The sequence below is a fragment of the Juglans microcarpa x Juglans regia genome, chromosome 8D (genome assembly GCF_004785595.1).
Source record: "Juglans microcarpa x Juglans regia isolate MS1-56 chromosome 8D, Jm3101_v1.0, whole genome shotgun sequence".
NCBI lineage: Eukaryota > Viridiplantae > Streptophyta > Magnoliopsida > Fagales > Juglandaceae > Juglans > Juglans microcarpa x Juglans regia.
Window position 1 is genome coordinate 29,902,719 of NC_054608.1, and position 17,177 is coordinate 29,919,895.

At 36.9% G+C, this 17,177-nt stretch overlaps 2 long non-coding RNA genes across 3 annotated transcripts; one reads left to right on the forward strand and one right to left on the reverse strand.

Moving 5' to 3' along the window:
* Window positions 1-1,274: 1,274 nt before the first annotated feature.
* Window positions 1,275-7,396, reverse strand: LOC121241903. Of its 2 annotated transcripts, none has more exons than XR_005935837.1 (3): window positions 6,977-7,396; window positions 6,644-6,741; window positions 1,275-1,826 (listed from the first exon to the last, which is right to left on the reverse strand). It is a non-coding gene; the product is annotated as an uncharacterized LOC121241903 (long non-coding RNA). The 2 variants fall into 2 exon arrangements; XR_005935838.1 differs by lacking the exon at window positions 1,275-1,826 and adding an exon at window positions 5,118-5,153.
* LOC121241904 lies at window positions 4,065-17,166 on the forward strand. Its single transcript, XR_005935839.1, has 3 exons — window positions 4,065-4,202; window positions 7,333-7,335; window positions 17,156-17,166. It is a non-coding gene; the product is annotated as an uncharacterized LOC121241904 (long non-coding RNA).
* Window positions 17,167-17,177: the final 11 nt, after the last annotated feature.

Here is a 17,177-nt window from a genome sequence, read left to right on the forward strand (position 1 = left end):
ATACCATACACTTCTTGCATCATTTCCCACGCTTCATACCCCTCTATTTCTTTCTTCTTAACCCACGACTAAAACCGAGAGTTACAGGGTCTACAAGTTTAATGACCCACATGTGTAGCCATGATGACCCTGGGCCATAAAGATCTGCTCATAGATCTCAAAGATCTGTCCACACATCTTTTTATGACTAGTGACACGTGGTTTTATTTATTTCTTTGGTTTGATCTGTAATTTTATAAGTTTGAACTATTTTCTGTTGGATTTAGGAGATTTTTCTCATCTATAAGTTTGTTTAGTTTCATCTCTAAGATTGTTTTTGCTTTTATTTGGATTTGTAGGCTTTTTAACTTTGCTTTGTGCAATTGTTTTGGACCTTTTTGTAATCTACCACCGATCCATGTGCTGAGGGACGGGCAAAGCCCATCTTTATGGGCATGCAGGTTACATCTTTAATGGAGTCTGGATGCTTTTGTAAAATGATAGTAAAAACTCTTATGCCTATTTCTCTCTCTAATTTTTGTTCAATAACAAAAAAAATATAATCATATTGTTTTTAGTATGTAAAGTAGAAGGTGTAAGTCAAATTCTTCCATATGCACAAGAATGTAAGAGGCAACATAATCCATATATACTTGTAGAGAGCAAGGTAAACCACCAATAATAATAATAATATAAATATTTTACAATACTTATTTTAATATTTTATAAATAAATATATCTATCAAACCTGTAATTTTATAACAACTTCAAGATAACTTCGTCTCTTAACAACCAGTCCTCACAAAATCTTTTGCAAACATTAAGAATAGATTAACAAAGCGTTAATATACAACAAAAAAAAATTGAATTATGTTTCTCTAACAAATAAAAATAATGTACAAATATCATTATCAAACTTCGAGAAAAAATTATTTTTTCATTGATCCAGCTTCATTTTAACCTTATACACTACGACTTTTTCTAAACACTCAAGTTTCATTATAATGCCAATGATGAAACTAATGAGGATGGTCTCAATAATAATAATATGATAAGATAATGATGAGATGATTATGGATAATGATGCAACGAGATGGATCGTGATGATTTCAAAAATGGTGATCTGATGAGATCATGATGATATGAAAAGATGATGAGATGATAAATGACATGGAAAGATGGAAGATGTGGATGTGATGAGATCCCAATGACAAGAAAAGATTATGAGATCATGATCATGAGTATGATAATGATGTAATCAGATGGATGATGGTTAAGAATATGAGGATGTGATGAGATCATGATGATATGAAAAGATAATGGGATGATAAATGATATGAAAATATGATGAGATGATGATGATTGATATGGATAATGATATAATGAGATGAATATTGATATGGTTATGAAGATGACGACTGATGAGATCATGATTATGTGAAAAGATGATGCAATGATGATGATGAGTATGGATAATTATGTAATTAGATGGATCATGATGGTTATGAAGATGAGAATGTAATATGAGTGGTGATGAGATTGTGATGATGATAACAATGATAATAAGATGATAGAGGCAGTGAGAGGAGGAGGGAACTTAGGGATGGGAGGAGGTGGAGGAGGAGGAAGAGCGAGAAAGATGGTGGAGAGGGAGGAGGAGGAGCCAAGACGAATAGATATAGGCAGAGCGAGATGATCCCTTAGTTTACTTGCAAGAGGATAGAAAGAAGCCCCCTATGTCCTTTTCCTCCCACTACTTTTTGTGCAAGAATTTAAAGTCAAACAGATTTGTACAATGCTTATGATGTAAAGGGGAAGTTAATCACACCTTGTCGCATGCTTCCATTCTGAAAAGGAAGAGAGAACACAGTCAATCTATACTCGTGGTTAGTAGAGTAAACCACCAATAATGACTATAATAAAGAGAATCCTAATAATATAAGTAATATACAACGAAGCAACTTTAATCCTAAATGTTAAGCAAATTCCAGTGAAGTATAAAAGCCATCTTTCAAGAATAACTCAAATACAATAGAAGAAACATGGACAAAGTAATTTTGCAATATCTCACATTGAGAATGAATATAATGTGCGTTCAAGTCTCCCCCTAACACCAATGCAATTAGAAGAAATACATATCACATAAGAAACATAGAGAAAATGAATAGGAGCATTCAATTAGTAGAGACCTAATCAGAAGATAAGCTTACTTTTATTTTGGTATGGTAAGAAATGCATCATTAAAAATTTGGCTTCAGGAAGACTTTATTGGAATTTTCGTTGTTTCAGTATCATTTTGACAAGAGAGCAAGTGTGTGTTATTATGTCCAGTGAACTCAGTAAGATTACATTTAAGAAAAGAAATTATAAAACTTATCAGCAGTAGTAACATATAAGTGGATTATAATAGTAACAAGCATAATCTTGTTAAAGTATATATACTTAAAAGTCTTTACCACACAAAAATTAGTCATATAAAGCACCTACGGACCCATCAAATAACAGAGCAAGAACAAATTCATTAAAATGTTATTACCCCCATATTTAGCTAATGCTCTACCAAAAGCACTGTTCCTTCATCTTGCTGTCTAAAATCAAGTGTGGCAAATAGGTGCTGGAAGGATGTAGAAATCCCTGACATTGCATGAAAAATATATGTAAATAGAATTAATCTCATATACCATTGTTAAAAAGAACACCAACACCCACAAAGGCACACATGCATTGGTTTTAAAACCCACCCTTTATCTCCTAAAGAAAGAATGAATATACTTATATACCCCCACTCTCCACTCAATGATAACAAAAAGTTCTCTTTGCACTTTGTTTGCATTACAATGATGGCAACGGACATAGTCCAAAACACAACACCTAGTTGCATCTTAATGTGGCTGCAAGCAATCCAAAGTTCCTTAAGAAATTGGTTAGCATAATCGGATCAAAGAGACATTAGTGATAGTTATCAGGGAAGAAGTTAGGCAATTATGAAGATAAACTGAGGCAACTAAAGTGTGCTTGGACTCATTCAAATGATCTTCCCCTAAACAACATTAGCTCTGCAATAACATATAATTTTTACTTTTAAATCGTATGACAGTTAAAACTTTGTGTTGAATTGAATACAAGAAATTAAAGTCGAGGACAATTGACCATTTGGAACCATCACTGAAAGGAGATGAACTAAGTAAGATGAACAGATGATCAGGTATTACTAGTAACTCTATAAAGCATTAGGAACGATCATTGAAAAACTCGCATACACACACGCATCATAACAAAGTCTTTGCTCTCAGTAATCTAACATAAGTCTTGGTTTAATTTATAGTTTTCCAAGTTTTGGTTCATGCAAAATCCAAATAACATGAGTTTGAAATAATATTTAAACCCATAGTCGTTGCTCCCAACAATCTAACTCCCTAGTAAGAGCATTGGCATTGGTGTAGACAAATGTAAAAGGCAAAATCACTTGTTTTGCCTTTTGCCTTCGCTTATTCAAGAAAGACTCCCACATTGGATTCTCCATCTATTAGCCAAAAGAATAATATTTATTATTATTAATTTTTTTCCCTAAAATTAATAATTTATATATTTTGCATTTAAAACCCACCAACATAATAACCTGTGATATCTTAAAATTGAAATCATAAAATAAATTTATAGGCAATACAAGGAAAGTCCAGAATAAATATAGAAACAGTGGTAGAGAGAGAGGGTGAGAAAAAAAAAATAAAGCCGTTGGTATAGAGAGAGCAAGTGGGAGGAGAGAGAAAAAATAATAAAATAAAATATGAAGGGTGAACAGTACCTCTGGAAATCTGTAGAAACACTGTTCATAGTAAGCAAAAAATTTACATATGGCTAATCCAATGCTGTAGAAAAAGTGGGATTGTTAGCTAAATATGTGTTTCCATTTGCATTTGGCTACACCAATACCAATGCTCTAATGTAGGGATAAGCCTCTAACAATGTATATGTCAAATAGAAAGAATTTTTTTTTATTGGCATTGGGTGTCCGGGAGCAGCGTCCCGACTAATCTCAGGTGTGCACAGGTCCTCAGCAAGAAGTTTCCCGCAAGTGTACTTCAGGTAATTCAAAGAGAAAATTCCCCAATCCAATGGTCCTTAGAGATAGTTTGCACCCAAGGGGATTTTAACCTTAGACAATAGGGGAAGCATACCCCCAATCCCAAGGCCTTTACCACTTGAGCCAACCCATAGGGGTTGTCAAATAGAAAGAAAAATAAAGTTCATAGGCATGAGTTCATGATAAATCCACGTGTAAACAAATTGGTAAAAAAAAGGTTAAATACAATAGTTAAACAAAGCATTCAGCATTTGATAGTGCTAAAAGTTTGATTCTCCAGCATACCAAACCATGCACAGTGATTTAGTACAGCTATAATCAACTTTTGACATAATTATCTTTGCTATCCATTCAAACATTCATCCAAGTTTCAACATTTAACCAATACTCATAAATGCAAACATGCATCTTAGATTTGAACGTGATCATCCAAGTTACACCATAGAGTAGAAATATGAAGCAGGCCACATAAATAAAGATATATACTTCAATTTTCCTTTCCTCATACCCTAAATGATTATATAACTCAAGGTAGAAAGATGAACTGATGAATAATATAACTAGTAGCTCTACATATCATTAGGAAGGTTCACTGCCAAGGTCACAACGCACTCACACATCATAACAAAGCCTTTGCTCTTAACAATCTAACATAAGTTTTGGTTCCATTTATAGCTTTCCAAGTTTTGGTTCATGCAAAGTCCATGGAATATAAGTTTGAAAAGTTTGAATAGTATTCAAACTCAAAGCCTTTGCTCTTAGTAATATAACTCCCAAGTACTGCAGGTATAATGGCAAACACCACATCATAACAAAAAAAACTTTTATTGAAAAGATAAGAACATATTGTGTTCGATGAGACAAAACGAACAACAAAGCTTAATCATTCAGCAGAAAATTAAGTTCCAGCTATGTGAAAACTAGGGTCTAGCTATTTCATCTTCTATAAATTTATAGTCTTATTTTCTGAACAGATACCTTAATATTGGAAGACTGGATTTCCTTCCCTGGTTTAGATATCCCAGACTTTGGACCTTAACTCATCTCTGTTCAGATCTAGTAGGGCTTCGTCAATCAAGGATCTCTTAGCCTTTGCAACATGTACAGAAAATTTAAAAATAAAAGAGTCAGATGAAAAGGGAAAAGAAGTAGCAGAATCAAAATGAATATAAACAAAAAAATCATAGAAGAATTGATTATGCAATTCTTTGATTATATCTAGGTACCACTCGAGTTTTTGAAGGTGATCTCTGAAGAACAAACAAAAATTTTAATTTGTCACTAATAAAAAACATAAAGAAATAGAGAGAGAACAACCCATCAACCCAAACAAGAATTAGGTTGAAAAAAACCTTAATAGCGTCATCTCCATGTAAATGAAACATGAAAACTTTCTTGTTTAAACAAGAAAGGCAAAAAAGAAACAACTCTTGTACCTCAACAATAAACAAAAAGGAATTAGCTAGAGCTATTCTATGATAGAGAATCACCAAACATGAAACAAATTATGATAATTGGTTCTTAAGACTTTTTTAAACCCATATAAAAGGTCATAGCAGTACAATCAGGAATGACATCATCTACAACATTCTAGTACATAACAGCGCAATACGTAAACTGATAACCTTATCAATAAGAGACAAACAGGTGGCACAATATAGCTTAAGGATTGCTGAACTCTGCAGGCAATATATTGGTTACCTACCACATTTTCAACATCTACTTTTCTATAAATCCAGATCAAAGCAAATATTCTGATAAAATAAACTGACCTGAACGAACAAGAAAGCCTTAAGTAATTGAAATATGTAGTCACCATAAAAACACTACTACTATATGGAAAATAATTTACCAAATGAGGCAAAAAGGAATCCGTTGCAAAGAAGCTTACCAATTGGAATCTTCCCATGAGGAGAGTTATAAGCATACAATGAATCAATTTTCACCAGACCGATTGTGGGGAAAAATTAAAACAATGGCCGCATTCATTTCACATACGAACACAGAGGTCGGAGGGTGGCAAAGGAAAGGAACTACTGCAAATCATTAATGCCAAAGTAACCCTCCTATTACTTTCACTTACAACGTTGTACGCAATTTCAGTAACAAGCATGATGGAAGCCACTGAAGCATGGTTATTTCACACTCTTAACTGGATAATCAACAGTGGCCAAATCATGCACATGATGTTCAATAATCTCGGTGAGTCCCACTGCGTGATAGCTGAGAGGACCTGGTAGGATACTAGGATCACAAAGAAAAAATCAAAATCCTATGGACTCAACGAATACGTTCTCATTGAAGGGTGCGGATGGGCTATTCCTAGTCAAGAGCCAAACCAGAAAAGAATTAGACATGGCTTTGCATTAAAACTGCAAAATAAAAATAGCCCTGTGGAGAATTATAAACATATATGAATCAGTTTTCACTAGAAAGATCGGGGGAAAAGAAAAAGTAAAACAATGACTGCATTCGTTTCAAATACGAATTTATTTAAATATATACAGAAAAACAAAACAAAACTAAAGATACATTGCAAATCATTAATGTTAAAATTTCCCCCCAATCACCTTCACTTACATATAACCTGCAGAGGCCTTGGAGACCAACGATCGCAGTGGGTCTGCCTTGCCGTGAGAAATCTTTGAGCTGCTTCTCACTGCCGGATAGCTGAGGACCTGGTGAGATCACAAAGAAACATTAAAATCGTGTAGACTCAAAGGAATACATTCACAAACAAGAGTGTGGGCTGAATACTCTTAGCTAAGAGAAAGAACCAGGCAAGAAAAACCTCGCTAGCAAAAGAACAAGAAGCATATGCCCAATCCAAAAAGGAGAAGAGAAAGGGGCGAGCATATCGCAAATCTTTAACCACGAGCACACAAAACGGAGGAGAGAAAAAGGCGTGCATACCGTAAATCTTTAATTCGAGCAGACAAATGACTTCGTGCCCGAGCTCGTCTAATTTCAACGATTCTCACGACCTCAGCTCAGACTAGAACTCACCGCTACCATTGAAAACTATTAATCGAGAGGCAATGTTTCGCACCGGAAGTATACCAATTGAGCAAAATCGAGGGCAAAGACAAAACCGACGCAGGTGGAGAATAAAGAGGAATTTCACCGGAAGTCTCAATAAAAAGGCTACTATATGTGCTAGGATGGGGCAGATTGTAGAAGACATCAGAGGTGTTTTAACTAAAAGATCAGATTGGGAGTTTGGCTTTATTTTCAGAGAAGGAAACAGTGTAGCTCATGAACTTGCAGAGAAAGTTTTGCAGACAGAAGGAGAATGCTGCTGGATTGAAGATGGACCTGCTGAGATTAATTCTATTGTAATCAGAGAGATGATTTGTAATGAACAAGTTTCAGTTATGAATGAATGAGAAGTAGTACTTGTTGATTCAAAAAAAAAAAAAAACAATAAGGATTTGGGGATTTTCTGTTTTACCGTTACTGGAATGTTTTGTGCTTTATTTTTCAAAATCTTTAATGTTCAAATTTGGAAAATGGAAGAAAAGAACGGCTACATTTTTTGTCCTTCGACCATCTTAATAAACGGTGTTTTACCGTTGGTGGAATGCTGCGTGTTTTAATTAAAACAATATTTTAAAATAGAAATTGAACAATGAAAAGAATAGCTACATTTCTCTTCTTTTTTTTTTTATTCTTATAAATTGATTTAAAAAACCCATATTTGGAAAAATAAAAGAGTAATGGTACATGTACTTATAAATTTACGTACAACACTCATTTTATTAATTTTCTTTTTAAATTCAAATTTTGAATTTTAAATTTGATAATTTTCAGACTAATATTGTTTTATTTTGAAAAATGCTAAACGTACTTCAGAAAAACTTACAAAAAATTTATTTCTCCACATGTCAGCTATAATATTAAAAATTATGAATTTTGAAATTCAAAACATATGGGATTTAAAAAAAAAAACTAACAAAATGAGTCTTATATGTAAACTTGTAAATATATGTAACATTACTCAAAGATAAAAGTGTTTGATTTAATTTATTTTTTTATTTTATTTTTAACAAAAGTTTGCGAACGTAAAATTATGGATTGTGGATTCTGCTTATATGCTCTTTACGCCTTACTTCTTGATAGAAAATTAATTCGACGAAATTACGCTTTGTATCACAAAAAAAATTTGAGTGCCCTTATTTAAGATTCAAATGTTAAAGCTCAAAGAATAATAAGTTAGAAGAGATAATTTAGTTATTTGATTGTATATATATTTAATAATCATTCACAATGCACATTATAACTTTAGGTAGTTTATATATTTAATAATAATTCACAATGCACATTATAACTTTTGGCACTTTATAGTGAATGTTGAAAAATAAATATTCTTCATTTTTTTTAATGAATAAATATTCTTTATTTAACGCAATTGTAGAGTGTTCCAAATTTCAACTAGTGGTTTTGATCGCTTATCACGTTCTTTTTATTATGGTCCATCTATAAAAAAAATTTAAAAAAATAAATTCATAAATTGACGTAACTTGATATGATAAGTCAGATTATAAATTTCTCTTTACATCGTTTCAAAATGCTGAGAATTTGTACCAAGTGTACAACCTAACTATCATCAGTCTAATACAATGAAACTCCAGAGTCTCTTTCGTCAAAACATGTTTTACTGCACTCATGCTTTCAGTTAAGCTTCTACTCCTAACATTTATTTCTTATACATATACATTTTAATTCATTTCGTCCATCACGCAATTAAACATATGGTTTTCTATCATTTTACTGTTAATTTTAAATTTATTATAGTTCATTATTTTGGTTCTTTAATGTAAGATTACAAATTGGTAAGCCAAGTTGCTCAGCCAAGTGAAAGCTCTGATTTTTGTTATTTTCATAAGTATTTTGTTTCCAAAGGTGCATTAAAGATGAAAAATCTTACATAAAATATTAGGGTTGTTGGGCAGGCCCACATCCAGTACATCCTCACCGCCCCCACATGAGCCTAGGCAAGCAATTAGCCTGGCCCAAGCAGACGGGCGGGCAGGCTTTCTAACAAAAATGCTATGCGGGTGTGGGGTGTAGGTGGGACTACCCACTAGACCAGGTTTCACCCACCCACCCTTCATACCCTAGTATAAAAGAACCCAAATTTCATTCTCTTTTCTCTCTTCTCTCTCTCCCGCTAGGACCCCATCTTTTAAGTTACGTTTAGATGTTGAGTTGAGTTGAGTTGAGATAATAAAATATTATTAGAATATTATTTTTTAATATTATTATTTTGAAATTTGAAAAAATTAAATTATTTATTATATTTTGTGTTGGAATTTGAAAAAGTTGTAATGATGAGTTGAGATGAGTTTACTTACCAAACGAAGCTAATCTTCTCTCTTCTTCATCTCCTCCTCCGTCGCTACCCCAAACCCGCAGCAAACATCATGTCTTCTACTCCTTCTCTTCTTCTCCTCCTCCTCCTCCTCTTCTTCTCCCTCTTCTCTTCTCATCCTCCACTTTTTCTTCTTCAAGGTTGTGAGACATCCAGACAACAACGTGATTATCGGTCTGAGGCCATGAATGGTTGTAGATTTGCGAAGAGACTCACAGACATTTGTGACTATGGTTCTTTGTCCCAAGCCACAAGCCATAGCATGGTGATGGAAGCCTCACTCTCACTCACGTGTTTGTGGCATGTTGGGTGATTAAATCTAGGGTTACCTCAAGGCAACACCAAAATCCAAATGGTTGGATGATGAAAATCAAGACTAACTCGGAATTCTCGAAAGATTGGAAGAGAAAATTCTCATTCATTTAAAATAGCATAATAATGAATTAAAAGCCAAAAACCGAAATAAATAGTAGTAGGGTTTGGCTAGCCCTCCCCCAATTATTCTCTCCAACAACTTCTTTTGAAATCATAATCCCAAAAGAAATCAAACTCCTAAGTTTAAGGAAACAATCTTATCAAATGCTTAAAATAAAAGAAACAAACTCAAATAAATTAACAAATAGATAATCTCTCTAATTTGAAGGAAACATTCGGCCAATTATCTAGCAACCGCTCAAACCCCTAAAATTAAGGTGTTTGCCTCCTCCCCTAAATTCAAGGGATTTGCCAACCAACCCCTAAAATCAAGGAATTGGCTAACAACTTGATCCTCCACTAGTTGACCTTCTCTTGGATGCCCAAGGACCCATCACCTGAGCCATGCATGCACCCCATGCCACCCTCCTAGCCTCCGCACGCCTAGCCCTCCTAGTAGCATTACGAATGACCCTTATTGGATCTCCATCAATCCTCCCCTTTCAAGACCAACCTAGTCCTCAAGGTCCAAATCTAGGAATTGATTCTTGAGGACCCGAACACTCTCCCATGTAGCATCTTCGGTTGGGAGCCCCCTCCATTGAACCAAGGCTTCTGTTGCCACTTGGCCACCCTTCCTCATATACTCCCTCAAGTCATTAGGAACCTTGGCCCCTAGCTTCCTCTCCATGCCCCTATCTTCCACTTCATGTGCCTCACACAAGCCTCTCGATTGGGAGGCCAATGTGATAACAAAACATTGCCCTCTTGTCTCAATAGTTTTTCCATCTCATTAGGCACCACAACCTTACATCCCCTTCTTCCATTCATTCTAATGGTCACCCATTTGCCGTTCATCATAAACTCTATAGTCATTTTTCTATAGTCCGAGACTATCTTCCCTAGCTCCTCTAGCCATTACACACCCAACACAACGTCCAACCTCACAATAGGCAAAGAATATAAATCCACTACAATTTCAAGGAATTGTGTTTTCAAACATACTTTTTTAAATACTTCTCTACACCTCATCTTCTCCTCGCTAGCTACGTTGACCTTGAATGGAGTGATAGAAGTCATAGGCAACCCCAAGCTCTCGGCCACTTTAGAGTTGATGAAGTTTAGGGATGAGCCATTATCAACAAGAACCGTTATCTCTATCTTGCAAATATGAGCTTGTGTTTTCATCATTCTAGGCCCCACAACACCCGTCAATGCATGGATAGAAATTTGAGGACCTCCCCTCATGGCTTCATCTTGTTATTGCTCTTCTCGCCCTTGCTCTTCCTCCCCTATGTCTTCCTCTTCCTCCGACTCCATCTCTATAAGAAAAATTTGCTTAGCTTTGCATCTGTGGCCCATTGTGAACCTCTCATTACAATTTAAACAAAGCCCCTTCTCTTTTCGTCGTTGTATCTCTTCCCAAGGTAGCCTCTTCACTCTCACGGGTAATGATTTGGTTCCACTTAATGCACCTCCACTAGGACCTCCCCATGAGATGTCCTTGCTAAAAGTTTGGTTTGCATCAAACTTGGAAACCATTGGGGGTGGTTTCCTCACCTCCAAGCGGCTTTATTTCCTCAAATCTTGGAGTTGATCTTCCTTAATCTATGCAACCTCCAAGGCTTGCATCAAGGTCTTCAGCTTCTTAAGTTTTACCTCCGCCGCCAACTCACTTTTCAAGCTGCCCACAAAGATCCCAATGAGGGCCTTCTCCAACCACCCATGTGCTCTAGTGGACAAGTATTCAAACTCCTTTTGATAATCTCTTAAAGATTTGGTTTGCTTGATCTTTGAGAGAGTCTTATGGTAGTTTATATACTCAGTTGGCCCAAACTCCTCAAAAGCTCATTGACAAACTTCCTCCATTTCAACTCCCTCCTTCGAGCCTCATAGGTCTTCCTCATCCATTGCCACCATTGGTTGGCCTCCCCCTCAAGGAAGTAGGCGGCATAGGAAACTTTAGCATGGCTCTCCATGTGATTGTGCTCGAAGTCTTGCTCGGCTCTACCAACCCAAGTGCTAGGGTCATCACCATTGAACTTGGAAAAGTCCATTTTTAGTTTGAGAACTTCCCCCATACGTGCACCTATCCTCTCACCTCGATTCCCTTCTTCCCTTTCACTTTCCCCGATTGATTTCACATTAGCGCTTAAGGAATCTTGAGTGGATGAATCCGAGTCCTCCACCCTCTCCTGGTGTTGGCTTCTCCTAGACCCCACGGAGCCCTCAAGACTATGATGTCTCTCAGCTCTTCTCCTATGGCGCCTCACATCTCCATTCCTTCTTTGATCCACCAATTGGTGGAGCACCTCCTCTAACCTTCCAAGCCTTTCATTGGTGGCAATGTGTTGTGCCTCCAAAGTGGCTTCAAGGTTCTCAATCCGCTCCCTATGAGTTGGTTGTCAATTGGTCATGGCTTCCTCGCAATGGGTTGGATGCTCTCAATGAAAGTACCAATGATGGAAGCCACACTCTCACTCACGTGTTTGTGGCGTGTTGGGTGATTGAATCGATAGTTACCTCAAGGCAACACCAAGATCTGAATGGTTGGATGGTGAAAATCAAGACTAAATCAGGCTAGCACTCAATTTTCGAAAGATTGGAAGAGAAGGTTCACATTCATTCAAAATAGTATAATACTGAATTACAAACCAAAAATTGAAATAAATAGTAGTAGGGTTTGGTTAGCCCTCTCCCAATTATTTCCTCCAACAACTTCTTTTGAAATCATAATCCCAAAACAAACCAAACTCCTAAGTTTAAGAAAACGATCTTATCAAATGCTTAAAATAAAGGAAATAAATTCAAACAAATTAACAAATAGATAATCTCCTTAATTTGAAGAAGATATTTGGCCAATCCTCTAGAAACCGCCTAATTCTCAAAATCAAGGTGTTTGCCTCCTTCCCTAAATTCAAGGCATTTGTCAACCAACCCTTAAAATCAAGGAATTGGCTAACAACTTGATCCTCCTCTAGTTAACCTTGTCTTGGGTGCCCAAGGACTCATCACCCTAGCCGTGCATGCACCCCAATGCCACCCTCTTAGCCTCGGCCCTCCTAGTGGTACTACGAATGGCCCTTCTTGGGTCTAGGGTTGGGCAACGGGTGCCCGCCACCCGCTACACCGCCCCCACCTGTATGGGGCGGGGGATCTTTTCTGCACAGACAGAGGCAGGGCAAATGGGGCAGTGCAGCCGGGGGCGGGCACCCGCTGCCCACCCCGTTCGCCCCACCCGCACAAAAGGAGGGCAGGGCCCTCCACCCGTATGAAAGGGGTGTTGCGAATTCGGGGGACGGAGGGGGCTCAGCCCTACTCCGTAAATCCTCTGCCCCGCAACTGCATGTCTAAGGCCAACCAAACCCCCCCCCCCTCCCCCTCGATTCCTCAGTTTCTCAAACTCTCTCAATCTCTCTCGTCCCAAACCCAGACTCCCAAACAGCCAAACTCTCTCGAATTCTCTCAATCTCTCTCGATCTCTCTCATCCTAAACTCTCTCAATCTCGTTTGCCATTAAAGTAACAAACGATGGCCGGGAGGACTCGATTGGGCTTGTTGTAACAGACGCAGCTGAGACTGAGAGGAATCGATTTTGTTTGCCATGAAAGTAACAGATGCCGAGGTAGATGAATCTCTCTTGGGTTTGTTCATTATTGTAAAAGACACCGAGATGAATCTCTCATTCTCTCTTGGGTTTGGGTTTGTTATAATCGATTGGGAGAGCCGATGAGGGGAGGACAAGGGAGGAAGGGGGCTAGAGGCGGACGGATGGAGGTCCACCCCCGCACCCCTTGCAACAAACGGGGTACCCCGCCCCCGCATGGACGAAGGAGGATTACAGGGAAAAAATCCCCACCTCTACCCATGAGGGGCAAGGGACGGGGAAGGGGTGGCCCCGCCCCGTAAGGGGTGGGTAGCTCCCCTGCTTGGATCTCCATCCCATGGCCATGGGTTTGTGAAGAGGACCACGGCCACTACAAGATGTGTGTCTCTATGCAAACTCATAACCATGCCATGGTCTTGCATTGCTACGAAGCTTTTTTTAGTACAAGATGCTATTTTTTTGGATCTGTGTTTGTACATTTGTGGTTTGATGACTGACCTGCATATTTGAGGGATATATATATATATATATATGTGTGTGTGTGTGTGTGGATTTGGTGAAGGGGTTTGTGAAATTTGGGTTCGTTTGGCCAATTTTGAACGGTCTGCATGGCCATCCTTCCATCGGGCAACCAAACTAGACCAGGTGTCAAGATCCATATGCAGGCGGCCGCCCATGCGAGTGTAAGGGGCGAGGTGGTCGGCTACCCGTCCACTAGGGGCGGGTAGCAGGCCTATAAAATATCACTTATACACAACGTTTAGGATCAGTATTATGTGGGCTGGGTGAATGGAGCCTCATTGATTTTGCAACCTACAACTTAAGAACTAGAGCCATCTAGCATAAACACTAGTTTTTGGTAGTGCTTAGGTGCATAGATCTCTGCCCATGGGCTATAAACAGAACCTCATGATTTGCGCATGTATATACCCCCATCATTAGCACATTTTTTATTGACTTTTTTCACACATGTTGAGTCGACTATGTGTCATGGTACTTGTTTGGTTTGTGATGTTCTTTAAGGTTATACATGATATGTGCCTAGAAGCCAGACCAAGCCTAGGAAAGCGACGAGGGTTATTTTTCTAGATGAGATGTTACTTACAAATATAACGCATATCATAACAAGTAATTTGAAAATGGCTAAAAAATAAACAAAGTTGTAAACTGAAGTGTGAGGTGTGAGAAACTGAAGTATAAATTAATAATGATTGCCATATATGTATGATGACAGATATATTTAAGGAGATTTGCAAAGGCAATTGTGAAGTCAAAGTTTTAGATATTGATGTCAATAATTACAGATAAAGACATGTTACTTAGAGGGGGTCAAGGGAGGTCATTTTCTTTTACATATAACTTAAAGTAATCATCTTGACATCGTTCAAAAAAGACATATGAACACTATAGCTTTTTGTTTTTATAATGTATACATGTTGCGATGGCAGTATTAGTATGGGTTAGAAATGACATTAAGGATGGTACGTAGCCGTGGAGGACTTAACAAAAATGCTAGAATAGGATATTAGACGGGAGTAGCAGGTGGCGAAAGTGAAGTTCCATATACATTGCCTAGAAGATGCTTATATGGTCGAAATAGTTCATGTTCAATGACATCATCGGATACGGATGAAGACTCGAAACAGCCTCCGTTTGTTATAAGGGAGAGTGATGGTAAGGAGCCTAGAAGTCATGATGAGGTAATGTCTAACCAGATTAATTGGTAAACTCATGTTAAGGTGTTGTTTGGATTCGAAGATGAGTTGAGATTAGTTGAGAAGAGTTGTGAATAGTAGTGAAATGAGTTGTGAATAGTAGTGAGATTTGTGAGTTAAAGTTGATGAATAATAATGAATAGTAGTGAGATGAGTTGAGATGAATTGAGATAAGTTGAGATGGATTGCGAATACAAACCAGGCCTAAATTACGTCCTAGTTACAATGTGGTTCTCAATTGAGATATGAACATCCGCTATCCCAAAGTAGATATATAGGCTAATCTAGATGGTAGGTATATATATATATATATATATATGCCAAAATATATATTTCTCAATTACAACAAGGGTATTACCCTCGAATGACAATAAACATATGTAGGGATGTGTATAAAAGTATGTATTACATTGGCTTGTGATTTAGTTTTCGTGCCACCATCAAGGAAGTGATGTCGTGGGTCAGGGACAAGTAGACTGTTTGATCAGCTCCAAAAGGTGGGACCCATTTCTAATGTAATACCAGTTGGACATATCTTACCCTCGTGTGAGTGGAAGGGGCTTAATACTCTTCTAAGGACCCACTGGGTATTATCATGGGTTTGGGTCATGGCATGGTCCAATAAGTTAATGAATACAAGGCCTAACCCCATGGAGCCTAATCTGGATGAAGCCAGACCACTAACTGCTCACATATTTCAGGATGAAAGGATTATCGGCTCATTTGGAGATAAGATAAGTCCTAATATTCCTAACGCTTGAATTTCAAATAACATGTGAGATGGTTATCAAATATTATCCGAAGAAGTCACAAAGCTCTAGTTGTAGAGTTTAGGTACGATTATGACATAAACTAAATATTTGGCTGGAGAAATCATATTACTCTTTGCTGACTTAGGCATCAAAAGTGTCCCAACGAACCCCCCCAAGCTCCTTTACTCTTTGGTTCACTACAAGAGATTTGACTTTTAGGGACGAAATTTATTTTTGTCCCTAAAAGTCATTTTTGGAGACAAAATTTACAAATATGCATGAGCTACTAAATTCATTCAGACGGATAAATATCCATTCGAACAAGATATTTTGTGACGAACAAAATCATCTCAAAAAAAGAAAACCATTCGAACGGAACAAAATAGATTCAAACATCGAATTAATATTTGTTCAAACAGTATATAACCTGTTCGAATAATAAAATTGGCGAAAATTAATTTATTTTTCCCGAGGAAAGTAAATAACCGTTCGAACTTAAATTTCTTTGTTATAACGGACATTTTTTCAATTAATTTGTTTATTAGTATGGATTTGTACATATATTTTTTCCATTAAAGTAATAAATATTTTTTCCATTAAGTTGTTATCATTTTCAAAATATAAAAATTTGTATATATTATATATTATGATTTGCGGTGAGTTAAAATATTTATAAATTCATAAATTAATTTTATGTAATTAATTTCAAAACTTTATAGTGATTTCTTTTATGTTAAATTTATATAAATATAACTTTAAAGATAGTATCATTTTTTATATTATCATGAACGGCAAGTAAAATAAAAAAAATAAACATAAACAAGGTAGTAAACACAAAAAATAAAAATCATACATTAATTGCATCCCAAACATATAATATTCAATACAACATAAAAAAGTAAAATAATAACTAAAATGATCACTATTGCCTAAGTAGATCAACATCCTCTTGTAACATTTTAATGTGTCCTTTCAGATCTCTAAGCTTCTCCATGATGGGCTCAACGAACTCCACAAACAGAACTCGTATCTGATCCAAAGTAACCCCAGGAGGCTGTCTCTCAACAACGGCAGTACTACTAGAAGCTAGATCTGTGGGAGGATCACTAGGTTGTTCTGATGCTGTCTTTCACAAGTGCTCATTGCTCTTGTTGAATGTGATCTTGTTAAGGAGTCCCATCTGTGGTGACCTCCACTCAGTCACAGACACTATAACCCCGATTGGAGTAAGAGGTTAGATATCAGTAGTGCAAAT